The sequence below is a fragment of the Tachyglossus aculeatus genome, chromosome 4, assembly GCF_015852505.1.
Source record: "Tachyglossus aculeatus isolate mTacAcu1 chromosome 4, mTacAcu1.pri, whole genome shotgun sequence".
NCBI lineage: Eukaryota > Metazoa > Chordata > Mammalia > Monotremata > Tachyglossidae > Tachyglossus > Tachyglossus aculeatus.
The window spans coordinates 81,947,077-81,964,377 of NC_052069.1; the positions used below are offsets into that span (position 1 = coordinate 81,947,077).

The 17,301-nt window shown below is 42.7% G+C and overlaps 1 protein-coding gene across 3 annotated transcripts in view; it reads left to right on the forward strand.

The window, feature by feature from the left end:
• The window catches only part of NCALD (neurocalcin delta), a 470,303-nt gene that overhangs the window by 360,974 nt on the left and 92,028 nt on the right, over positions 1-17,301 (forward strand). Inside the window, exon 1 of one of the 3 annotated variants that reach the window (XM_038745844.1) lies at positions 1,959-2,054. The exons of the other annotated variants lie outside the window; for them this stretch is intronic. The gene's annotated coding sequence lies outside the window, so the exon portion shown is untranslated. Of the gene's footprint in view, positions 1-1,958; positions 2,055-17,301 lie in introns of those variants that run through there. 3 annotated transcript variants of the gene reach the window in all.

Consider the following 17,301-nt stretch of genomic DNA (forward strand, 5'->3'; position numbering starts at 1 on the left):
TCCCTCTGTCATCAGTTTAATTGGTAGCCAAACTAAGGCAAGCTGGGCCTCGCTTTCCGTGTTTCGGCTCAGAATTCGGGAGCATCTTGGGTAACTCGCTGTCATTCACCTTCCTCTCGGGTCCCATCCAGCAAAAGTGGCTGGGCTATACCTGCCTTGGGGTTATGTGTCACCTAGAAACCTGTGTCTTGAAATAAAACCAAGGCAGAGATCATAATCACCTCCTCATGACTAAGTGTCCGTGGTTTTGAGAACCAAAGCACTGCATTTGCCGCCTTCCACCTCTTCTCCCCTTTTCTTCCCTTTTTCCCCCCTTCCTCTTCCTGGATCCTCTTATTCATTCATTCACTCATTCAATCGTATTTATTGAGTGCTTACTGTGTGCAGAGCACTGTACTAAGTGCTTGGGAAGTACAAGTTGGCAATATATAGAGATGGTCCCTACGCAACAACGGGCTCACAGTCTAGAAGGGGGAGACAAACAACAAAACAAAACAAGTAGACAGGTGTCAATTCTCTTTAGGCATCTCTTGAAACAATCATATAATAAGCGTGCATTCTGGGGCTCAAATACATTAGGCAAAAGATTAGTTATCCATCAATCGATGGTATTCATTGAGCACTTGCTGTGTGCAGAGCACTGTACTAAGCACATGGGACAGCTCAGTGCAATAGATTAGGTAGACACATTCCCTGCTCACAATGACCTTACAGTCTAGTATCTATCTGTTCCCTTGCTATTCCCTTGGTTTTCATGGAATTTGTGTCTGGAAGGTAACTGTGTGTATTTGCTTTAAGGAAAACATTGTCTGCTTTCAGCCTAATAATAATAATAATGTTGGTATTTGTTAAGCACTTACTATGTGCCAAGCACTTTTCTAAGCTCTGGGGGGATACAAGGTGATAAGGCTGTCCCACGGGGGGCTCACAGTCTTAATCCCCATTTTACAGATGAGGTCACTGAGGCACAGAGAAGTTAGGTGACTTGCCCAAAGTCACACAGCTGACAAGTGGTGGAGCTGGGATTTGAACCCATGACCTCTGACTCCAAAGCCCGGGCTCTTTCCACTGAGCCACTCTGCTTCTCTAATGAAGTGAATAGCCATAGAAAGTGACCAATTGGAAAAGGAGAAAATATCGAGAAATACAGTGGGGTTGATGGAAATTCAGTAATTTTTGAAGTGATTTGTGAGGTACTTGAAGATATTACTGGGCTGCACTCACTTTTTGGGTTATTTTTTCGCTCACTGTTAAATTGACTCATATGTTCTGCTTAAAGGAAGAGTCACGCCAGGAGAATCAGAAACCATTAGAGAAATGATTATCCTATTTATTAAACACTATGTGTCAAAGTTTGTATCCCTCCATCTTGCCCTGTCTTCTTCCCTGTACTAGAATCTTTCAAGATCTCTGTTAACGTGCCTCAGCATATCTCTGTGAGTTCATCTCTGGGTCTCAGTTCATCTATTTTTGAAGTTGTTCCTCCCCCAGACCCTCCTGGGGATTCTATTTTCAATCATTTGTTTGAATAATTTAGCCAAAGAAACTCCTTCCTGGGTTTCAAGAGTTTGCGGACTTTGAAAAATTTTGTTTGATTTTAGTCAGGGGGCCCATATCTTATCACGGGGTTGGGGGCGTTGAAGAAGGAAGCACATTTTTTCTGAAAACGATGAGAAAAGAGCCGAGGAACCTTGTGAGATGAACTTTGGTTGCGTGCAGGTTGTCAAAGAACAGCTTGCGCTGATTGCGATGTGTGCACACAAGCTCACCCCCACAGATACACGGACACACACAGACACACAAACACACACCCAGAATGACAGATGACCTATTGAAATAATTTCGGAGCCGTACTGTGGTTGCTACGACAACCAATGCTCTCTTGGCTTTCATCTGGCCATGTGATAGTGTTTCTGACGTAAACTGGAGGCAGGGTCTGTGGTGGAGTCTGCCCAGCCGAATGCTTGTGAGGATCTGTTGGGTCTCTGTTGCTGCTGCTTCCCAGGCGCTCCCAGAGCATGGACTGTTAAAGTCGGTCATTTCTACTGTGTGAGGTAACGTGGTTTGCTTTATATTCTAGTCAGTTATTTTTAAATCTTATTGTGGTTGATTTCCCCCCACCGGCCGCTGCAAGTTTGCCTTGATGAGCAACTCCAGTAGTATCAGAAAAATGCAAAACAGCTTCCAGTTACTAATTTGGTGTGCAGCCCGCAAAGCTTAAATTTGGTCCAATGGCCTGTAACAGAGGAATTAAATATAACCGGGCTTCTTTCTGAACAATTGCTGGCATATTGTTTAGAGATACAGATCCTACAACCCCACAGGATAAGTCCTTTGCTGGATTCCCGGAGTTGTTCTACTAGCGGTGCTCTTGGTTTAGTTTTGTAGCGTTGTTACTTCGGGAACTTGATTTCTTTTCAATTGGGCTATTCTGAATTAGCTGAGAGGATTTGAAGTGTTGTGGCTATTGTAATTTATGCTGTTTTTAATTAGCAACAAAGGGAACATAAGATGAAGAGTGCCCTGTGGGGGGGAAAAATGTTGGTGTTTTCTCCTTCAAATAAGTTTATGTTTTCCCTTTAATATGCCCCTCAGGATGCTTAGCGATCTTTCCGTGTAAAGGCATTTATTATTGCTTTCAGTGTTTTGTAGATAAGAGTATGTAAAATCCATACCAAAGAAAAGCTTCCTAGAAAATAAAATAGCTGAAATAAGCCAATACAATTTTAGGGTATAGTAACCTTTTACTGCTACGTACATATACATCCACACATATTTGCTTTATCCTGTGTCGTACATAGACAGATAAAAAGCAAACTTTAAAAATTGCAAGTTCAGTAGTCACATTGACTATTTTTTGGTAACCGAGTGATATAAACAATATTGGTCCAAAAAGGAGAAGATTTTCTTTATAGGAAATTGACAGCTATTCTACTTAAGCAGCTGTGCCTGAGTGAAGCATCATCAACAGGAATCTTTAACCTCAAATATATTCATTTAAATAGACATTTAAAGAACAGATTTACAATTGGAATCGAATGTCTTTTCCAGGAAAAATGAATTTACAAACAGCCAGTTGAATGACCATTTTCTGTTGATTTCTAACAGCATACTATACCCTAAATGGTTTAATCTGCTTTTTCTGAATAGTAATAATGATGGCATTTATTAAGTGCTTACTATGTGCAAAGCACTGTTCTAAGCGCTGGGGAGGTTACAAGGAGATCAGGTTGTCCCACGGGGAGCTCACAGTCTATTAAGTCCCCATTTTACAGATGAGGGAACTGAGGCACAGAGAAGTTGTGACTTGCCCCAAGTCACACAGCTGACAACTGGCAGACTGGGATTCAAACCCGTGACCCCTGACTCCAAAGCCTGTGCTCTTTCCACTGAGCCGCGCTGCTTCTCTAAAGTATACTTTTTCCTTTACCTGCAGTATTTTTTGATGATCTGTAACAGATCACAAATGAGTGATTTTTTTTTCAGTTGTGCACTTCAAATGAAAATGGTTAACTGAAAAGATTTTTTTTGTGGATTTTTTTTAACACAGATAAACTTATTTTGAAAGCTTTCAAACTTCTTAGGATAGATTTGAAAGTGTTACCTGATTTTAAAATCTCACTTGTGGATACAGTTTGTTGCATTTTGAGGTTTATAGAATTGATTTATATCTTACAAACCCTTTTCATGTATACATTTTTCATTTATCTTGTCACAGTAGGGCCGACAGAGTATTGTCTTTTGACAGACAAAAGTACTGCAGTGAAGCCCCTCCACTGCAATTTTCTGGGGAAATGGAGAAAGTGTTGTAAAGAGCCGGAAAGTATGACTTTGAGACAGGGATTAGTAAATTCATCTAGAAGCCAGATTGCTGAATTACACTTTCCAAGTGTTTAGTACAGTGCTCTGCACACAGTATGCACAATAAATATGAATGAATGAATGAATTAGGTTGACCTGGTAGCTGTCAATGGTATTTACTGAGCTATCAGCAAATAGTATTTATTGAGCGCTGATGGTGTGCAGAGCACTTTGCTAAGCACTTGGGAAAGTACAATACAAAAGAATCGGTAGACATGATCAATAGGGGAAGACAGATATTAAAATAGATTATGGATCGGGGAAATAGAGCCATAGCTTCCAGGTGGGGATGGGAGGAAGGGAAGGAAAAGACGAGGACACATTTCCTTTACTTTTCAGAGAGATCTTATTCTCTTCATGGTGCTGGGAAAGAGAACATTCCTGATCCTCCATCACTTCAGCATCTCTTTCCAATTAGGGAGGGTCCATGTCTCTGCTATTTGCCCCCTTAGTCTTGCCATGCTTCTGGGGGCATAGGTTCTGACCGGTTTTCCCCTGCCTTCTTCCTCTTTAATAATAATAATAATAATAATAACATTTATTAAGCACTTACTCTGCCCCGACAATGGTGCCAGAACCCCTTCTTTTAATTTCAAACCAAATTGTAGGGTGTGTCTTTTCCTTGGATGTTACAGAACTGCATAAATCAAGGCACAAGACCGCTAGGGAGTTTTGTGAAAATTCAGTCTTATTGGTATGGTTGAAAATTTGATAATGTCAAAAAAGGAAAGGCATTAATTGTAGGAGACATAACATTGGGGATCTAATTTACGTTCAAATAGTTTATAGTAAGTGAATTCCTAATCATAAGGAGGATGGTCTATTGGATAGAGCACAGGACTGGATTTCAGAAGGACCTGGGTTTCTAATCCTGGTTCTGCCACTTGCCTGCTGCGTGACCTTAGGCAAGTCACTTAACTTCTCTGTGCCTCAGTTATCTCATCTGTAAAATGGGGATTAAGACCATGAGCCCCATGTGGGACGTGGACTCCGTCCAACCTGAGCAACTTGTATCTACCCCAGCACTTAATACAGTGCCTGGAACATAGTAAGCACTTAACAAATATCATTAAAAAAACTAAGCAAAAAACTGGGTTTGATGGAAAGTTGAGGCTTTTGGGAGAGAATTCCCTGTGAATGAGCACTTAACAAATACCATTAAAAAACTAAACAAAAAACTGGGTTTGATGGAAAGTTTAGGCCTCTGGGAGAGAATTCCCCGTGACTGTATAAGTGCTTCCATTGTGTCACATCTAGTGAGACTGTATCGTATGCATTCATTTATTTCACAACAAAGATATCCCAGAGGCCATGTTGTTAACAGTCCAAGAATAAATGATAACTGAAAGCAAAACTACGGTTGAGTCTCTCCCATCCTATCTTCTAGTAACTTAGCTACCAATTCCATCATGGGGGACAGTTTGCTTCGGGAATAGGTGATTTTTCAATCAGGGGGTTAGAAGCGATTTTGGAATTTGGGAAACTAGTTGGAATAATTTAGAATAAGAGAAAACATGTTTTCCAGTTGGCCCAGATTGTCCTAGCAATATTGTTAACGTTTGAAGTGATTGGGTGGCATACCTACTGAATCAGTGGGTATGGTTCCAGTTGTCTGAAATTGGAACAGTCCAACCCAGGATTCCAGTTGTAGTGACTCAGAAGTAAGTCAGTAGTAAAACTCTCTGATTGTTCAATAGACCTGTCTTGTACTTGGAAGACACAGTAGAATGCCCAAATCTTTTCTTCAGGCAAAAGGAGGGAATTTGTGAGTTAAAAAGTCCGTATTTATAGTGGGAAAGATATTAGGCCATCAAAGTAGGGTTTTCTTATTTAAAAAAAAAATTGGCAGCAACGGGCCTGATTTCATTTTATAATTGTCACTGTTATTAGTAATAATAATAATGATGGTATTTGTTAAGCACTTACTATGTGCCAAGCACTGTTCTAAGCACTGGGGTAGATCCAAGGTAATCAGGTTGTCCCACGTGGGGCTCACAGTCTTCATCCCCACTTTATAGATGTGGGAACTGAGGCCCAGAGAAGTGAAGTGACTTGCCCAAAGTCACACAGCTGACAAGTGGCAGAACCGGAATTAGAACCCATGACCTCTGACTCCCAAGCCTGGGCTCTTTCCACAGAGCCACGCTTGGTCAGTTGTACATGGTCTTTCAGTTATAGAATAATAATTGTGCTATTTAAGTGCTTACTCTGTCCCAAGCACTGTATTTTATTTGTATTCATGTCTGACTGCCCCTCTGGATGGTAAACTTGCTGTGGGCAAGGAATGTGTCTTTATTGTTATACTGCACGCTCCCAAATGCTTAGTACAGTGCTCGACACATAGTAAGCACTCAGTAAGTACGACTGACAGACTGACGTACTAACTACTAAGTGCTGGGGTTGGTGCAGAATAATCGTCAGGCATAGTCCCTGCAACAAATGAGGCTCACAGTCTAATTAAGAGGAAGGATAGCTATTGCATTCTGATTTTACCGATGAGAAAACAGAGGCATGGAGAAGTTAAGTGACTTGCCCAAGGTCCCATAACAGGCAAATAATAATGATATAATAATAATAATTGTGGTAGTTGTTAAGCACTTACTATGTGCCTGGCATTGTACTAAGCGCTGGGGTGGATACAAGCAAATCGGGTTGGACACACTCCCTGTGCCACATGGGGCTCACAGTCTCAATCCTCGTTTTAGAGATGAGGGAACTGAGGTACAGAGAAGTGACGTGATTTGCCCAAGGTCACACAGCAGACAAGGGGCAGAGTCAGGATTAGAACCCTTGATACGCTGCTTCTGCAGGACCTCACCATCAGTAATGCCCGTGAGCCCGTTGTTGGGTAGGGACCATCTCTATATGTTGCCGACTTGTACTTCCCAAGTGCTTAGTACAGTGCTCTGCACACAGTAAGCGCTCAATAAATACGACTGAATGAATGAATGCCGTCTTCTAACACGAAGGACAGCTCTAGAGGGTAGGTAGTCAGAGAGATCCCAGTAAGCTATCCTGCAAATTTGACGCTTGCCTTCCTCCTTCCCTACCAACCCAGCCTGCTGCACCTCAGCAGAAACCTGATTTGGTACTCCGAGTTTGTGGCTTTTACAGAATAGTCTTCCCTCGGTTCCTTCCTTCTCAGCTTTCTCATTCCCCGAAGCCCCAGTTCAGCACCACACATCCACCTAAGAGATTTGGAGAAAGATGCTCTCGTCGGAGTGGAAGATTTTGGTAGTATGTTTGGTTTTGTTCTCTGTCTCCCCCTTCTAGACTGTGAGCCCACTGTTGGGTAGGGACTGTCTCTATATGTTGCCAACTTGTACTTCCCAAGCGCTTAGTACAGTGCTCTGCACACAGTAAGCACTCAATAAATACGATTGATTGATTAGGACTCATAGCTTGATTTGGCGTTAATACGAGTTACACAAGTCAATCCCCCTGTCCACAATGGCTTAGGAAGCAGGTGGAAAGCACGACGGGGTCTGCTACAAAGGAAGTGCTGGAGAATTTCCTCATCGATCCCAGATCCCTTTTCACTCCCTCCATTTTCCCTCCTATTCATCCCCTTGCCCTCATCATGAACTAACGCCTTGTTACCTGCCTCTATGTGTTTATGCCCTTCAGCCCCGCTGAGGCACCATAGTGTTATTATTATTAGCATCATCACTGTTAGCAATGGTATTAAACCTTGGCTACTTTCTTTGAAATTTCCTGTTGCCCGAAGGACACCTATTTAATGCCATACCCACAGTTAATGTTGCCTTTACCCCCTAGTAGGAGGCAACATGCAGCATGGCTCAGTGGAAAGAGCACAGGCTTTGGAGTCAGAGGTCATGGGTTCAAGTCCTGGCTCCGCCAACTGTCAGCTATGTGACTTTGGGCAAATCACTTAACTTCTCTGTACCTCAGTTACTTATCTGTAAAATGGGGATTAAAACTGTGAGCCCCCTGTGGGACAACCTGATCACCTTGTAACCTCCCTAGTGCTTAGAACAGTGCTTTGCACATAGGAAGCGCTTAACAAATGCCATCATTATTATTATTATTATTATTATTATTATTGTTATTATTATTATTATTATTATTATATTTGGACACAAAAATATAGAAGTTACAAAACTTCTCTCTCCCTCTCTCTTTACCCTCTCTTATCCCCCCTTTTCTCTCTCTCCTCTCTCTTTCTATCTCTTTCTACACCCCTGGAATATTAAAGAACTGCATTATTAACAATAATAAATATTTGCAAAATATTTAAATAAGTATTATTAACAATATTAAAGAACTGCACTGTATGCAAATTGATGCCTTTGATATTTAAGTATATCTTGGTTTATGACAGTGGATATTACCCTGGTTGAATTATGTGGTGTTCATCCCAGAACATTATGGGACATAAAAAAAAATAAATTATCGCTCAAAAGCTTGGGGAGATTTGCCTGCATTATTGGACTCCTATTTTCTTTCTATCGGAAAATTTTTCAGGAGTTTGTCACGTCAGTTTGAACATTCCCTGTCCAGCATTCCATTTCAGCCTTTTTTAAACTCCTGGGGAGTGTGAAGTCATCCTGTCAATTGCATCAGCAACAGCTATCTGAAAATGACAACTGAACTACAATGGAGATATGACATTGTAGTCAAGCTGTTATTTAAAGTCAATCCAAATGTCTAACATTTGAGATGGAGAAGAAAAACGTAATAATTTTCCCTTGGTTTGTTCCGGGATAAAAGATTTCTTTTTTTAATGTGGAAAACGTGAAAATGCTCTATACCTGAGATGATATTTGATAAAGAAATGCAGGTAAAAGCATGAAATCCGCAGGTCCCTGTTACTGCTGTTCAATCTTGGTGGGAAGGAGTAAGGTTTGCGGTTAGAGGAATGTTAATTTAGTAATTATTTTGCACCTAGTTAATTTTTTGAAGTCAGTTTGCATTTCTCTAAGCACTTTCAGATGAAAATTTCATTAGAAACCGTATTTGACACAATATTTTCTATAATTTCTCAAATAATACTCCTTAAGATTTTATCTAATATTAAATATGAAAATTGTGAGTGATAGGAATTTGAGTTCACTATAAGTTGGAGCTCTTTCATTTAAGGACTCCCTGTCACATTCATTCACTTTGTATCAATCTTCAATTTTATTGAATTCACTTTTTTTAAAGGGCTTCTAATTTGAGGTCCAGAACCTATAAAGTCATTGGTTCTAATCCTGGCTCCACCACTTGTCTGCTGGGTGACCTTGGGCAAATCACTTCACTTCTCTGTGCCTCAGTTACCTCATCTGTAAAATGGAGATCGAGACTGTGAGCCCCACATGGGATAGGGACTATGTCCAGCTAGATTTGCTTCTATCCATCCTAGCTTTTAGTACAGTGCCTGGCACATAGTAAGTGCTTAACAATATTATTATTATTATTATTATTATTATTATTATTATTATTATTATGAGAAGGGTCAGGAAATGACTAACCTGTGGGATACATCAGCTACAGTTTCTCTTTTAGCAGAGTGTGAGAAGGACCAATATATTAAGATTCTGAATTGATGCTTGCGGTGTAACTATACGATGTTCACATCTTCAATTATGCATTATAAATTTATTTGTATTAATGTCTGTCTCCCCCTCTAGTCTGTAAGCTCACTGTGGGCAGGGCACTTCTCGGCCAACTCTGGTGTATTATACTCTCCATTGAGGATGACGATGTAACTTAATTCCAAGTACTTTATCGGGAAACAATCATAACAAATTTTAATGCCAAATTTTATTTTCTTTGAATTCAAAAACTTAAAGTTCTATCCTTTGAGGTGGATGTTCAGTGTTGTGTTTGACCTTGCTTGGCGCTCTTTCCTGCAGTGAGTCACACCATATATTATGTGCTACTTAAAGCCACAGTCAATTCTAAGGATATTTACAACCATCTTGCAGAAATTGTTCAAAAAATATCATCACAGAAAAGAGAACTTATCAAATCCACAACATTTCGACTACTCTTTGCTTCGTGTCACACGATGATTCATTTGATAGCTGTGAAGATCAGTAGCCTGACGTAATGCAAATAATCCTGTGTATCCTAGGCAAGTGTGCTTTTCCTACATTGATTTTTTAGCCTCCTGCTTAGCCACTATCAGTGCTACTAATGAATACATCATTGAGATGACCCAGCTCCCTCTAGAGAAACACATCATTTAGTAGGAGTTGTAGCATTTATGGAGGTCCCATTTGATGCGGTACTCATAACAATAATAATAATAATAATAAAACTTGTATTTGTTAATTACTTACCGTGTGCCGAGCTGTACAAGATAATCAGATCAGACACAGACCCTGTTATTTATTATTATTATTTATTAATAATATTTATTAAGTGCTTACTATGTGCAAAGCACTGTTCTAAGCTCTGGGGAGGTTACAAGGTGATCAGGTTGTCCCACGGGGGCTTCACAGTCTTAATCCCCATTTTTACAGATGAGGTAACTGAGGCACAGAGAAGTGAAGTGACTTGCCCAAAATCACACAGCTGACAAGTGGCGGAGCCGGGATTTGAACCCATGACCTCTGACTCCAAAGCCCGGGCTCTTTCCACTGAGCCATACTGCTTCTCAGACAGGCATTTATATTAATGCCTGTCTCCCCTTCTTGACTGTAAGCTTGTTGTGGGCAGGGAATTTGTCTTTTTATTGTTGTACTCTCCCAAGCGCTTAGTACAATGCTCTGTACACAGTAAGCACTCAAAAAATGCAACTGAATGAACGAATGGATTCAAATTCTAAGTAGGAGGGTAGGCAAGTAGTGAATCCCCATTTTAAAGATGTGGCAATCAATCAAACATTGTCATTTACTGAGAGATCGCCGTGTGCAGCATTTGGGAAGTACAGAAGAAAGACATTACTATTTCCCTGACCTATCTCCTTAGCTGATCCCATCATCATCATCATCATCAATTGTATTTATTGAGCGCTTACTGTGTGCAGAGCACTGTACTAAGCGCTTGGGAAGTACAAGTTGGCAACATATAGAGACAGTCCCTACCCAATAGTGGGCTCACAGTCTAAAAGGGGGAGACAGAGAACAAAACCAAACATACTAACAAAATAAAATAAATAGAATAGATATGTACAAGTAAAATAAATAAATAAATGAATAGAGTAATAAATAAATAAATAAATAAATAAATCTCAGCTCTCCTGACATTGACCTGAGTGGAAAGAGACAATTTCAGGCTTTGTCACTGTCTGCCGCTGCTCTCCCACGCTTCTGCCAACGTGAGAAGTTTGTAGAGCAGCAGGGAGACCAATATATCAACTGAGGATCTCGTGCATTCCCTCATAAGTGTTTGTAGGAACAATCTGAGGGATTAACTATCTTGTCTCCGTGAGTCTGAACAAGCACTCTCAATGGGAACTAGCTTCAGTTATGGTAAGCGTCACCCCAAAATGGTCCTTTGGACACACTGGGTTGAAAAATTTTAGAATTGTGGACTCTGAGATTGGGCAGGAAACTCAGTAGATTACCTCAAAGCCAGTCATGTAAAGTAACTTCAACCATCCAGGACAGATGGTGAAGTCTGTTCTGTAAGATCTCTGAGGAAAGAGATCATTTGCTATCCCACTACATGTCTAATCTCCCTGGTTCTCAAGATGATTTTCTTAGGGTCCAATCCAGATCTCTGCTGTTTTCCTTTAAACTCGTATCTGTTCATTCAGTTCTCGTTGGCTATGGAGATTTCAACCACCTCTTCAGGAAAAAAAAAGCAGTATGGCCTGGTAGGAAGAGCATGGCCCTGGGCTCCAATCCCCACTCTACCTGCTGTGTGACTTTGGGCAAGTCACTCAACTTCTCCGTGGCCTAGGTTTTCTCAACTGTAAATTGAGAATTCAGTACTTGTTCCCCCTCCTACTTAGATTGTGAGCCCCATGTGACATAGGGAGTGTGTCTGACCTGATTAACCTTTCTATCCCAGAGCTTAGAACAGCGCTTGACACATAGTAAGTGCTTAACAAATATAATAATAATAGTAATAAAAAACCTTTGTTGACTCAGATTGTGACTATTCACCTTTCTTCTTTAAGCTAAACAGCTTCATTGCCTTGAACCTCTTCTCAGGGGCATTTTCTTAATTATTTTTCTTGTTCTTTTCTGAACTCACTCCAGTTTCTCCTCTTCCTTTTTAAGCTAAAGGGTCTACAAAGGCATGATGAAAGGAAACAGGGTGACAATTACCTGGATAATCCAAGCAAATAAATGAGAAGCAGTGTGGCTCAGTGGAAAGAGCACGGGCTTTGAAGTCAGAGGTCATGGGTTTGAATCCCATTCACTCAGTTGTATTTATTGAGTGCTTACTGTTCGAATCCCAGCTACACCACTTGTCAGCTGTGTGACTTTGGGCAAGTCACTTCTCTGTGCCTCAGTGACCTCATCTGTAAAATGGGGATGAAGACTGTGAGCCCCATGTGGGACAACCTGATTACCTTGTAACCTCCCCAGTGCTTAGAACAGTGCTTTCCACATAGTAAGAGTTTAATAAATGCCATTAAAAAAAGAATGAAGGTTTATTTGCTTGGATGATCCAGATTGACTGTCTGTATTGGTTGGATTATCCAGATAATTGCTCAATTCTCTGGTTCATTTTGCCTATGTAGACTCAATAGCGTGATTTCAACTGACTAATCATACAATCTCAGGACCTTTCCATTTCTAGAAATGGGCCCTGAAAACTCTTAATGGCCAACAAATTGGGACTGAATCCAATGTGATTAGCTTGTACCCATCCCAGTGCTTAGTACAGTGCCTGGCACATCAATCAATCAATCAATCAATCAATCATATTTATTGAGCGCTTACTATGTGCAGAGCACTGTACTAAGCGCTTGGGAAGTACAAATTGGCATCACATAGAGACAGTCCCTACCCAACAGTGGCCTCACAGTCTAAAAGGGGGAGACAGAGAACAGAACCAAACATACCAACAAAATAAAATAAGTAGGATAGAAATGTACAAGTAAAATAAATAAATAAATAAATAGAGTAATAAATATGTACAACCATATATACATATATACAGGTGCTGTGGGGAAGGGAAGGAGGTAAGACGGGGGGATGGAGAGGGGGACGAGGGGGAGAGGAAAGAAGGGGCTCAGTCTGGGAAGGCCTCCTGGAGGAGGTGAGCTCTCAGCAGGGCCTTGAAGGGAGGAAGAGAGCTAGCTTGGCGGATGGGCAGAGGGAGGGCATTCCAGGACCGGGGGATGACGTGGGCCGGGGCTCGATGGCGGGACAGGCGAGAGCGAGGTACAGTGAGGAGATTAGTGGTGGAGGAGCGGAGGGTGCGGGCTGGGCAGTAGAAGGAGAGAAGGGAGGTGAGGTAGGAGGGGGCGAGGTGATGGATGGACAGCCTTGAAGCCCAGGGTGAGGAGTTTCTGCCTGATGCGCAGATTGATCGGTAGCCATTGGAGGTTTTTGAGGAGGGGAGTAATATGTCCAGAGCGTTTCTGGACAAAGATAATCCGGGCAGCAGCATGAAGTATGGATTGAAGTGGAGAGAGACACGAGGATGGGAGATCAGAGAGAAGGCTAGTGCAGTAGTCCAGACGGGATAGGATGAGAGCTTGAATGAGCAGGGTAGCAGTTTGGATGGAGAGGAAAGGGCGGATCTTGGCAATGTTGCGGAGCTGAGACCGGCAGGTTTTGGTGACGGCTTGGATGTGAGGGGTGAATGAGAGAGCAGAGTCGAGGATGACACCAAGGTTGCGGGCTTGTGAGACGGGAAGGATGGTAGTGCCGTCAACAGAGATGGGAAAGTCAGGGAGAGGACAAGGTTTGGGAGGGAAGACAAGGAGCTCAGTCTTCGACATGTTGAGCTTTAGGTGGCGGGCGGACATCCAGATGGAGATGTCCTGAAGGCAGGAGGAGATGCGAGCCTGGAGGGAGGGGGAGAGAGCAGGGGCAGAGATGTAGATCTGGGTGTCATCAGCGTAGAGATGATAGTTGAAGCCGTGGGAGCGAACGAGGTCACCAAGGGAGTGAGTGTAGATTGAGAACAGAAGGGGACCAAGCACTGAACCTTGGGGAACCCCCACAGTAAGAGGATGGGAGGGGGAGGAGGAGCCTGCAAAAGAGACTGAGAAAGAACGACCGGAGAGATAAGAGGAGAACCAGGAGAGGACGGAGTCTGTGAAGCCAAGGTCAGATAATGTGTGGAGGAGAAGGGGGTGGTCCACAGTGTCAAAGGCAGCTGAGAGGTCGAGGAGGATTAGGACAGAGTATGAGCCGTTGGATTTGGCAAGCAGGAGGTCATTGGTGACCTTTGAGAGCGCAGTTTCCGTGGAATGAAGGGGACGGAAGCCAGACTGGAGGGGGTCGAGGAGAGAGTTGTTGTTGAGGAATTCTAGGCAGCGCATGTAGACAACTCGTTCAAGGAGTTTGGAAAGGAATGGTAGGAGGGATATGGGACGATAACTAGAAGGTGAGGTGGGGTCAAGAGAGGGTTTTTTTTTTTATGTGCTTAACAAGTACCACTAAAGAAGCAAACAAAAAGAAATGATGAGGGCACAGAACATCAACTTTTTGCCTAATATCAACCCTGTTCTTTTTTACTGAAAGGCTACATGATTGTAGGGTTCCAAAGAATTTTGCCAGTTTAGTGAGCACCAGTCCAATTAGAGCAATTTCATTTCAGCCAAAATTCTGGCTGTTGTCTTTTGTATAATAATAATAATGATGATGATGACATTTGTTAAGTGCTTACTATGTGCAAAGCACTGTTCTAAGCGCTGGGAGGATACAAGGTATTCAGGTTGTCCCATGTGGGGCTCACAGTCTTAATCCCCCTTTTACAGATGAGGTCACTGAAGCTCAGAGAAGTTAAGTGACTTGCCCAAGGTCACAGCAGACGTGGCAGAGCCAGGATTAGAACCCATGACCTCTGACTCCCAAGCCCAGGCTCTTTCCACTGAGCCATCCTGCTTCTCTAAGTCTGAGTGTAAGTCTAGCTTCTACTCAGTGTGTGTGTGAGAGAGAGAGAAAGGGAGAGACAAAGTTTGTATGAATAGAAACCGACACTATTACCGTTCTTGAATGCATTTTTCAGAATTCACATACACTTGAAGCTGCCCCTAAGCTATGCAACCCTGGGTTTCGAGAAATTGTCTGAAACCACAGGTGACTTAGAATAGATCATTAAAACTGATTTGATCTACCGTCATCTGCCATTGGTCAAATGTCAGTAGGTTATAAAAGTCTACTGTCTCCTATGCCCTGCCTTGGAAGGCTTTCTCACCTAAATTATGCTGCGGTGAAGTCCAGCGAGGTACTCTTTAAGCAGTGCTCTGCACAGCTTTGGAAACAGCATGGCCTAGTGGATAGAGCACAGGCCTTGGTGTCAGAAGGACCTGGCTTCTAATTCCGCCTCCACGTCTTGTCTGCTGTGTGGCCTTAGGTAAGTCACAATTTCTCTGTGCCTCAGTTACCTCATCTGTAAAATATGGAAGAAGTCTCTGAGCCCAATGCAGAACAGGAACTGTGTCAAACCTGATTACCTTGTATCTACCCCAGCTCTTAGAACAGAGCTTGACATATAGTAAGCGTTTAAAAAAATACTGTTATCATCACTTCTACTTTACAATGTCTTGATAAAGTTTGTTCTCACTGGGTGATGCAAAGGGCCCCAAGGAGTGAGCTGCACAATTAAAAGTTGTTCGATTTCAGAAATGACACTGCTTAAGGCAGTAGGTGGGTAGAGCCCAGAAGGGGAATTCTGCCATCTTCCCTCAGCAATCAGGGGCCATGGAGCACAGTGTTTTTTTTACTGGAAATCCCCCTTGGCAGGTGGCCACGTTTACAGATGTTCACCCTTTTGCTCCTTGTGTTTCTCCATTTGTTCATTTGATTGATTGATTCATTCAATCGTATTTATCGAGTGCTTACTGTATACAGCACACTGTACTAAGCTCTTGGGAGGGTACAATACAACAATAAACAGGCACATTCCCTGCCCACAATGAGCTTACAGTCTAGTCGGGGGAAGACAGCAATACAAGCAAATAAGTTGCAGATATGTTCACAAGTGCTCTGGGACTGGGATGGGGGTAGAAAGAAGGGAGTAAGTCAGGGTGACAGGAGTGGGAGAAGAGGAAAGGGGGGCTTAGTCAGGGAAGGCTTCTTGAGGAGATTTGCCTTCATTAAGGTTTTAGAGGGGTGGAGAGTAATTGTCTTTCAGACTTGAGGTAGGAGGGCCAGTGGCAGGACGTGGGCTAGGGGTCTGCTGAGATAGGCAAGACGAAGTTTGCAGGATGGGTTGTAGTAGGAGAGTAGCGAGGTGAGGTAGGAGGGGGCAAGGTGGTGGAGTGTTTTAAAGCCAACGGTAGGGAGTTTTTGTTTGATGAGAAGGTGAATCGGCAACCACTGGAGTTTTTGGAGTACCGGGGTGACATGTCCTGAAAATTTTTGTTTTTGATTCATAACTAGCTTCATCTTGTTCTAAAACCTGCAATTCCAGCTCAGGCACCCTCAGCCAGCACGGAGGCCATTTCCAGCCTGGTGAGAATACATTCATTCAGTTGTACTTATTAAGCGCTTACTGTGTGCAGAACACTGTACTAAGCGCTTGAGAAAGTGCAGTACAGAGTGACAATCCCTGCCCATGATGAGCTTACTGTCTAGAAGGAGGGTGACAGACCTTAATATAAATAAACTGATGTCAACATAAATGAATAAAATGACAGATCTATACATAAGTACTATGGGATGGGGAGAGGGGGAAGAGCAAAGGGGGAGCAAGTCAGGGGGATGCAGAAGGGAGTGGGAGATGCAAAAAAGTGAGAATTAGTCAGAGAAGGCCTCTTGGAGGAGATGTGCCTTGAGAAGCAGCGTGGCTCAGAGGAAAGAGCACGGGCTTCGGAGTCAGAGGTCATGGGTTCAAATCCCGGCTCTGCCAATTGTCAGCTGTGTGACTTTGGGCAAGTCGCTTCACTTCTCTGTGCCTCCATTACCTCATCTGTAAAATGGGGATTAAGACTGTGAGCCCCCTGTGGGACAACCTGATCACCTTGTAACTTCCCCAGCGCTTAGAACAGTGCTTTGCACATAGTAAGCGCTTAATAAATGCCATTATTATTATTACTATAAGGCTTTGAAGGAGGGGAGAGTCACTGTCTGGCAGATTTGAGGAGGGAAGGCATTCCAGACCAAAGGTAGGACATGGGCCAGGGGTTGGCGGCGAGACAGGAGAGATTGAGGCATGGTGAGAAGGTTAGCACCAGAGGAGCAAAGTGTGCGGGCTGGGTTGCAGGACAGGAGTGAGGTGAGGTATGAGGGGATGAGGTGATGGAGGGTTTTAAAGCCAATGATGAGAAGTTTTTGTTTGATACGGGAGTGGATAGGCAACCACTGGAGATTTTTGAGAAGGGGAGTGATAGGTCCTGAACATTTTATAGAAAGATGA